The 10,561-nt window shown below is 36.4% G+C and overlaps 1 non-coding gene across 1 annotated transcript; it reads right to left on the bottom strand.

Moving 5' to 3' along the window:
• Window positions 1–10,128: 10,128 nt before the first annotated feature.
• Window positions 10,129–10,235, bottom strand: LOC121207532 (small nucleolar RNA R71). Its single transcript, XR_005902610.1, has one exon. It is a non-coding gene; the product is annotated as a small nucleolar RNA R71 (small nucleolar RNA).
• Window positions 10,236–10,561: the final 326 nt, after the last annotated feature.

Genomic DNA, 10,561 nt, shown 5'->3' with positions numbered 1-10,561 from the left:
CTTATCATACTTAATCTGAATTCATATAACATAATTAACTCAAATACTTTCACATACTTTCACACCCTGACCCGATGTATCATGATCATAGATATAGTTATAACATTTATTCACGTATGTATCACATTACACACTAATGATTCACTTCAAATCAAACTCACATATGAGTACATAATGTGTACCTGGCCCACTTAACGTATTGAATGTAACATTTGTCAATCTAACATGAGGTACCATAGTCTTAGACTTTTCTAAAATCACCGGCATTTCGCCTGCTAGGATCGAGGCCCGATTATCATTTCATCGGCATTATAGCCTGTTGGCTCGAAAGCCCGAATAGTATCTCACCGGCATTATAGCCTGCTAGGCCCAAAGGCCCGAATAGTGTCTCACCGGCATAATAGCCTGCTAGACTCAAAGGCCTGAATATAATACCAGCACTAGGCTTGCGGGATTTAACCCGGATATAATACCAGCACGAAACCTGCAGGATTTAACTCGGATATATTACCAGCACGAAGCCTGCAGGAATTAACCCGGATATATTACCAGCATGAAGCCTGCGGGATTTAACCCCGATATATTACCAGCACGAAGCCTGCAGGATTTAACTCGGATATAATTCCAGCATATAGCCTGCGGTCTTTAAGCCGGATACAAATATCATGCATATTTAATCATATATTAACACATTTCAACACTTTTCTTTCATCTCATTTTCACACTTAGCATTTGATAGCTTATGCATAACATTTTACTCACATTCATTTCAAACTTATCAATCGATTATAAAAGCACATTGCATATTTACCAACATGTTATACTTACCATTAGGCCATATAAGCATGATATAATACACTATCATTTCATCTTAAACATTCGGCTAAATCCCTATCTTACAAGGAACACTGAATTCACATAACATTTCATTTCACCGGCATTATAGCCTGCTAGGCTCAAAGGCTCGAATAATATTTCACCGGCATCATAGCCTACTAAGCTCAAAGCCCGATATCATTTCACCAGCATTATAGCCTGCTAGGCCTGAAGCCCGAATATCACATTTCAATAGACAATTCACCTGTTCTTTCCCACTTTCATAACTTATACTTCAATCATGTATAACTGAAACACATATTTATGAATAAAGATTTTCATCCTTTCAACCACATAGGGTTTAATTTCCACATTGGAACACATATCTTAGTACATCATTTAATAGTATCAAATTCGACTAGATATGCTAGTCACATACGGCTCCTAACTTTAATTTAATATTCATTCAACACAAAGAACATATGTATATTTTCACTGAATCATCATCTCAATACAATACATCTTGCTCACTGATTTGCACACAACCATTCAAATTAGCAATCATAAGATGGTTTCGCACATAGCCCATCCTTATCGATAATTTACGATGATTTTATCCTTACTCATATATATGACATAGGCATTTTCACCTATGCTTCTCAATTCACATTCATGATTCAATTCCAATCGATTTAACATGCATAAGTACATATCGCATACCTGACCAACTTAATGTATTGAACGAAATCAATTGTCGATTTAACACAAGGCCTCATAGTTGAACATAAACATGAAACCATTTCTTATATGTTCGATTCACATCAATCATCAAATTCATTTAATTCACATGTACTTAATTAGGTTGTTCGTACCTTAATAGTTTAGTTTACGGAATGAATCCACATATCATATTAGCCCATAGTCTTATAGAACCACACTTTTAATAGTTTACCGGCAATTTGCCTGCTACGTAATAACCTGATTTCATCACCGGCCATAAGCCTGCTAGACCTTTAAGTCCGATGTCATTTCACCGGCATTACGCCTGCTAGGTTTGAAACCCGAATATATATTATAATGCATAACTTATATCATCAATCACTAACAGTTACCTCATCAAAGTTCACATTTAATCACTTTAGTACCAAGCCACATTCGGCTACCACAAAGGAATAATAAAAATAATTTTATATACATCATGGTTTCCTTTATATATTTAATAATCACAAATCGTGATATCTCTACCAGAACATATACGACATAGTTTATTCATTGTAACACACATTTAGTGCATCAATTTTCCAAATCCAATTCAACTTAAGCATAACAGCCATAATCGGCTTATAGCCTTAAACCATTACATATTCGGCACATTAACTAAATAAAATTTACATTCTCTCTGCCATATTAATTTAGCTCTTAGGCATATAAGAAGAATCAAGCTTAAACACTTAAGAACTTACCTTGAACGTTGCCGAACGATTACAACGGCTATTCGATTACTTTCTCTTTTCCCTTATCCGAATTTGCCCCTCTATGCTCTTGAGCTTAAATTCAAAGATTTTAAACTAGTCATTATTTGACTATTCCAGCATCACTGTCAAAATATAATATATATATTCAAATTTCACACCTACTGATCATAGTAAGCTTATAAGAAATCAATAAGCAACTCATTAACAAATTTTTGTCAATGTTTACCACATAATCATAATTTCACTGCAAGCTGTCTTCCTGAGCAACAGTCACTAAATCATTTATAACTGGAGCTAAAAAACTCCAAATCAAGTTCCATTAATTGTCCCTGAAAATAGACTCATATATATTTTATCCATAAAATGTTCAGAATTTTTTGTTTGGCCAATCAATTCCAGATTTTTCTTAAAGTTTCCCCTGTTTCACTGTTTGACTAATCTGACCACTCCTCCCTACGAATCAATTTTCTCATTGTACAGAATTCAAAATATGTTCTCGTTTATTCCATTTGAAACTAGACTCATTGGGGAGTCTAATCATATAAATTTCATCTTATGATCATTTTTTACAATTTATAATGATTTTATGAAAACAGAACAGAGGATCTAGAAGTCATTCTGACCATGTCCCACATCACTTCAAATATCTCATTATCGGCAATTCTTTTGCTTACACGGTTTCTTTTATAAGAAACTAAACTCATTAATCTTTAATTACATAATTTATTCAGCTTCTAACTCATCTCCCACAATTTATGGTGATTTTCCAAAATCATGTTATTGCTGCTGTCCCAAGCAGATCTATTACCAATTCACTCTTTCACACATAACTTGCATGCATGTTATTCAAACATGCATATCACAAATCAATCATCACATACCTATGATTTCACTTAAGCATAATCTCCATTTCATCATTTTAAAGCACAAACATTACTCAATGTTATCCAAGTTCACATTCGGCCATAATACACACAACATGTTAGCCGATTTTCCCCCTTAGCATCTAAGGCACATGCATGCTCATTTGTTTGGCTCAACTTCACCTATCTTCCATTATTCATCAAAAGAACATGAAACAACAACCATTTCCTTCATTTCCATTCATGACTGAATGCTCACAACACAACCAAAAATAAAAAATATGCTTCATGAGTTAAGGTAGAATCAAGAAGAACTCATGAAAATCAAGATAGAAGTAAACTACTATGAACTTACCTTGGATTTTTCTTCCCCTAGTGACCGAATTTTTCAAGAGCTTTTCCCCCTCTTGCTCTCCTATTTTCGGCTATGAAGAACAAGGATGAACAAAAAACCTTGTCTTTTACTTCCTTTTCTTATTTTATTACTAACATTTTATGACACAAAATAACATATATTATTTGTGCCATACTTATGCCATAATTCCAATAAAAAAAATTGCACAAATGCTTATCATGCCCATCATGGCCGGCCACTATGTTTTAAGGTGGGAAATTTGACATGCAAATCCACCTATTTCATGCTATAAGTGATTTGGCCACTACAAATTATCCTATAGCATTTTCAAAAATTTTCACATGAGTCCTATTTCATAATTTCACTCACAAATGGCAAAATCAAAGTATGAAGTTTTCACACATGAACTTTCACATGAAATAAACATAGAATATAACATCTAATTATTTTTGTGACTCGGTTTTGTAATCCCGAAACCACTTTTCGACTAGAGCCAAATTAGGGTTGTCACAACTCTAATCCCATCCCTCGATACGATGTGTCCTAAGAATCTGACTTCCTAAAGCTAAAATTCACTTTTGCTAAACTTAGCATACAACTGCTTATCTCTCAAAGTTTGCAAGACCGTCTTTAAATGTTTCGTATGCTCAATCTCATTACGAGAATAAATCAATATGTCATCGATGAAAACAACAAGAACTTATCCAAATATGGTCGAAAAATACGATTTATTAAGTCCCTAAATACCGCAGAGGCATTCGTTAAGCCAAAGGGTATGACGGGGAACTCATAATGGCCATACCTTGTCCGAAAAGCAATTTTCGGTACATCTTGTTCCCTGGCTCTCAGTTGGTAATAACCGGACCTCAGGTCTATCTTTGAAAACATAGTGGCTCCCTTCAATTGGTCAAACAAATCATCGATTCTCGATAAAGGATACTTGTTCTTAACTGTAATCTTGTTGAGTTGTCAGTATCTATACATAATCTCAACGATCCATCCTTTTTCTTCAAAAATAGCACTGGAGCACCCCACAGGGAAAATCCCAGTCTTGCAAAATGCTTGTCAGTTAATTATTGTAGCTGTACTTTTAACTCTTTTAACTCCATCGGGGCCATTCCATACGGAGCAATCGAGATAGGTGTCGTACCGGGGACTAACTCGATACCAAACTCAATTTCCCTAGTTGGAGGCAATCTAGGAAATTCTTCTGGAAACACATCCAGGTACTCACATACCACTAGCACTGACTCGATCTTCAATTTCAGATACTTGAGTAGTCAACACAAAAGTGAGATAAGCTTCGCACCCTTTTCTTAAATATTTTTTCGCAGTCATTGATGATATCACTACAGGCAGGTTATCTGATGCATCTGGTTCGACCCGAAGAACATCCCCATCTTCACATTTCAAGTCAATAGGTTTTCTTTGATAATCCACTACATCACTATGAGAAGTTAAGCAATCCATACTGTAACATCCCGAATTAGGGCCTAAATGGAATAGTGGTTTTGAGACCACAAATTTGAGATAAAAATAATTATTATATGATTCTTATGAGATTTATATTATGAATGCATGCTTGTGTGATAGTTTCATGAAAAAATTCTAAGCATAAAATGTTCAATTACATTTTAGGGACCAAATTGAAAAAAGTACAAAACTTGCATTCTAGAAGCTTTTAGCATGAAATTGCTTTAGGTTATGAATTAGGGCGTCCCAATTAGCAATTTGACTAATTTTTATAATTTTGAAAAAAAAAGGACATGCATAAGAAAAATTGGAAAGAGAAACCCTAAGGGCATTTTGGTTATTAGGTAATTAAAAGAATAAAAAGGGAAAATCAGACCAAAAATGTGTCCATCTTCCTCCTTGGCTGCCAAAAATCACAAAACACCATAGCTAGGGTTTTGTTCAACATTTCCAAGCTCATTAGTAAGTGTTCCCTAGCCCCATTTTTAATGTTCTTTATATTTTTAAAGTTCTAGTCATATGGTCTACCCATTTCTAGCTATATTTTGAGCTAAGGTTTATGTATGAAAATTGACCCATGTATGACATGCATGTATTTTGATGGTTAATGGAGGAATATGAATGTTTGATGCATGGTGAATATCTTTTATTAGGTGATTTTTAGTAAAAACACCTAAACAAGGGACTTGTTTGTAAAAGTGTAAAAGTGAGTAGTAATACTGTGAAATAAAAGAAAATATGGGCTGATATGAGCATAAAAGAGGTTCGTCCAAGCTTGGGTAATCAAGAAAATGCATGCATTTCATTTTACGAGCCTAGGGGCTAAACTGTAAATATGTAAAAGTTTAGGGGCCAGAATGTAAATTTGCAAAAAAATGATTTATGGACCCATTTCAACAATGTGAATAATAAATAAGTTAAATTTGGTATGATAGATTAAGAAAAATGTGAATTGGGACTTGATTGAGTAAAGAATAAAGTATACGACGACTAGGCTCGATTACCACCGTTTTGTACTGAGGTAAGTACAGATGCAAATAATGTGGTATGGTAGTATGTTTTAAATGCTTTAATATAATGTGATAAATGCTTTATTGTAATTATGAATTATATGCTTATTGATTGTTATGAAAGCATGAATGTTATAATGGTTGTGATTTACGACGTTACAAGAAAGTACGATGGAGATACTATATACAAGTGAGAAAAAATCTCGTTTGAACCTTAGGAATAGTTTAGGATACAAGTGACATGTCCCTAGGAACTAAGGAGTCCGAACTCGTTGAATGGTCTGGGCTTGTGAGATATGTGGCATCCGAGCTCGTTGAGAGGTCTGAGTTCATGGTGGATGTGATTCATGTAACATCCGAGCTCATTGAGAGGTCCGAGTTCATTATGGATGTGTTACATGTTATGTCGTAGCTTCGGCTACGTTTGTATATGAGGCACTTATGTACAAGGTTTTCGTGTATCCAATAGTATTTCGAATGTTCAATGGGTACTGTAAAGAATGTAATGAGAGTCCCGAGAAGGACATATGAAAGAGGTATGGTTATGGATACTTACGATGAGTACAAGTATGTATGCTAAACCTATGAGTAATGCCTTAATAAAGATCAGTTTACAATGAGAAAGTATATATATGTGCATATGATGAGTAAGCAAAGAGGTTTGAATGAAAGAATAATCTTTATGTATATATTATCATGTTTTTGCATGTTAATTGTTTACCATTATTACATATTATTTGCCTGTAGACTTACTAAGCTTTAATGCTTACTCCCCTATATTTTTCCATCCTTTGTAGTTCCTTCAAGCTAGCTCAGGGATCGAAAGCTATTGGAGTATTCAATCACACTATAAAAGACTATTTGGTATAGTGAAATTATTATTTTGAGTATGGCATGTATAGGAACTTGGTCATTTTGTGATACGTGCCATGTTATTTTGCCAATTTGTGAAGGCATGTGATGGTGATGATTATTTTGTAATGGCCATCTTATACGGCTCATGTTTGATCATTTGGGTTGTAATCTAATTACCCATGCATGCATGTGTTAGTGTCTTAATGGTAGGATATGTTATTGCTTGATGAATGTATGGTAAAGCGTGGATTAAGTACTAAAGGTTAAAGGATGGCCTAATGACTTAAAATGACTAGATGCATGAGTACACAATTTGAGGTTATGGTAACAACTTTAATAATGCATGAAATGGGAATGGAATGCCTCTAAATAGTGTAACAAATGAGGGTGGAATAAGATGACATTATAAAAACGTGAGAGTGCCATGGTCTGCAATGTTTGAGTGTATAAATATGTCATTTGCATGTTGTAAAGTGTATTTCAATGTATGAGTGATTGAGGGTGACCAATGGCTTGAAAAATAGCCTCCAAAAGGGTCCACACAGGTAGGCACACGAGCATGTGTCTAGGCTGTGTGTGACACACGGCCAAAGCCTTGGGCGTGTTGCTCAGCTGTGTGTCCCTTGCACATAAAATTTCTAGGTTAGTTTGCATGGTGGTAAAACACAGGCAGAGACACGGCCGTGTGTCTCAACCTTGTGAAGGACACGGTCTAGAACACGGGCGTGTGCCATGGCCGTGTGCCCCTAAATGAGTGATAACGTCATAAATAGAACATCTAGGTTTTTAGGCACGAGCGAGGATACGGGTGTGTCTAGGCCGTGTGAGGGACACGGGCCAAGGACACGGGCGTGTGCTCGGTCATGTGAAAACCCCTGTAGGTTTGAAATGAAAAATAATTTTTAGAAATCCCACACTGATAAGGGACATGGGCGTGTCCCAAAGCACACGAGCGTATGTGTTGCCTACACAATGGTGTGTGAGGCCTAACCCTAGAAATTTTCTTAGAATTTTCTTAAGTTCTCAGTTTTGTCTCGAGTTACTTCTATTGTATGTTTTGGACCTCGTAGGACCATGATAAGGACAAAATGATTTTGTTTGGTCAATTTTAAATTGGAATGAAATTTTATGACCCGTATTTTTCTGGAAATACCTTGTTATGTTCTGTAATGCCTCGTACCTTGTCTTGGTCTTGTATACGGGTAAGGGCATACCAAGGATTATATCAAATTCATCAAACGACAATAACATGAGGTTAGCCAGAAAACTATGACCCTTAATTGTCAAGGGACAATTTCTACATACTTGGTAGACAGTTTTACCACAAATTCAGTAGACTCAACTAGCATTTCTATACTAGGTACTAATTTCATGCAAACATAGGAATGGGTGGATCCCAGATTAATCAAAGCAACAACAGCTATTTCATGGATAGAGAAGGTACCCGTAATAACATCGAGAGACTCAGCCTCTTTGCGGGCCCGAATAGCGTAAGTCCTTATAGGCGCTCGGCCCTCAGACCTTACATTAGAATCTCTAGGCAGACCTCCGCTGCTAGCCCTAAATTCCCGGGGTTTTCTATGGTCTACCTCTCAAAGTAGCATTACTCGTTCTCACACCTTGATCTCTATCTTTCTCGACCATCTCAGAACAACTATGAATAAAATAGTCTAGCGACCCACATTTGAAACTGCCTCTTTCATTTCCTTGGCACTCCTCGAAATGTCATCTACCACACTGCGAACACTCCAGTTTATTAGGTCGAGCACTATCAGTGCTCGCGATAGAGGTGCTTTGAGCTTTAGACGATGTGTACTATTTATTCTTGTTTCCACTCGAGAATCCTACTAACACATTTGATCGAGTAGAAAACTCTCCCGATCGCTTGGATGAGGTCTGATGTGATTTCTCCATCTGTCTTTTCTTTGAGTCACGATGCTCAATATCAGCTCTCCTCTTCTCTTTGGCCAATTCTTCGGCCTTACATGCTCTCTCAACGAGTACCACAAATTCTTTTAACTCTAGGATGCCAACCAACAATCGAATGTCTTCATTCAACTCCACTTCAAACCTCTTACACATGGTGGCTTCTGTAGATATGCACTCCCGTACATATTTGCTGAGCCTCATGAACTCACGTTCATATTCTGTCACTGTCATACTGGAAACACAATAATTTATATACTTTTTCATACCCAATTCTACTTAAATTCATGCAAATTCGGTTAAATTATTGTCAAAAAAATAATTAAATATTATAAAATAATTAAATTATGTTAAAAATATGAACATTATGAATTTTAATTAATTTTTAGTTAATTTTGATTAAATTTGGTTATTTTTGACAGAATTACCCAATTGGAGAAAAAAGCCAGGTGAACACTACGAGAAGAACAAAACCGAGAGCAATTTGAAGTATCGAGGCCAATTAACTTCCAGCCCAAGAACAATCCAGAAAAGTGTATTAATTCATAAATAAATTGATTTTAATTTATTTCCTATTTAATTTAGGTTAAATGAATTAATTTTAATTAATTATGAAGAAAGGGCCTAGTGAACCGCACTGGTTGAACCGAATGAAGTGAGCCAAACTAGCCACTAATTGGGTGACCCAAATCAGTAAATTAGCTGATAAAATATGCTTGCAAAAAGGCCCTTGAAAAACCTCCAAATTACGTTCAAACACCACCTTTGTTTTAGGCTTTATAGATTTGCCCCAGCCTATTTTTAGCAAGGTTGAAAGCTTCAACCTTGCCATGTGTGTGGCCGGCCATGGGAGGGCTCTCTTGGCTGCTGAATTTTCTATTTTTAGCAGCCCTCTTCAGCTATAAAAGCCACCCCATGCTGCCCATTTCAAAGCATCCCTCAACATCCCTCATTCTACAACATTCTCTCATCCTCTCTTCACTTCTCTCAAAGTTCCTCTCCATTTTTCCATCCCACTTTCCCTCCTTCTTGTGCCAATTTCCTCTCTTGAGAAAGAGGTGTTCTTCAGCCATATTGGGCAGCAAGTCATGTTCCAGATGCTTCAGACAGTGGGCCAGTTCAGTGGAATGCCTATTGAAGATCCTCATCTTCATTTAAGACTGTTTATGCAGGTGAGTGACTCTTTCAAGCTAGCCGGAGTACCCGAAGATGCATTACAATTAAAACTATTCCCGTACTCGCTGAGGGACAGAGCTCGAGCCTGGTTAAACTCACTGCCACCAAACTCAATTTCTACTTGGCAAGAGTTAGCAGAGAGATTTCTTATGAAGTATTTCCCGCCTAGCAAGATTGCTAAGCTGAGAAATGAGATTATTGCTTTCCAACAAGTGGATGATGAGTCCTTGTATGAGGCATGGGAAATATTGAAAGAGTTATTACGAAAGTGCCCTCATCACAAAATTCCGCATTGCATCCAACTTGAGACATTTTACAATGGTCTCAACGCTCACACAAGGATGCTAGTAGATGCTTCTGCTAACGGTGCTATCTTATCTAAGTCTTACAATGAGGCTTATGAAATCATCGAGAGGATCACCAGTAACAATTATTAGTGGCCAACTAATTGAGCAACGCCAAGAAGACGAGTTGCTGGAATCTATGAAGTGGACGCTCTCACTTCACTTGCATCCCAGGTATCTTCAATATCTTCAATGTTAAAGAATCTTACCACTAATGGGTCTAACAGTTTTGCAGCTCAACCACCTAACCAATATGAGAATATAGCCT

Source organism: Gossypium hirsutum, chromosome A01 (assembly GCF_007990345.1).
Source record: "Gossypium hirsutum isolate 1008001.06 chromosome A01, Gossypium_hirsutum_v2.1, whole genome shotgun sequence".
In the NCBI taxonomy this organism is placed as follows: Eukaryota; Viridiplantae; Streptophyta; class Magnoliopsida; order Malvales; family Malvaceae; genus Gossypium; species Gossypium hirsutum.
The sequence above is the reverse complement of the archived record's forward strand: the minus strand, read 5'-3'. Positions and strand labels throughout refer to the sequence as shown.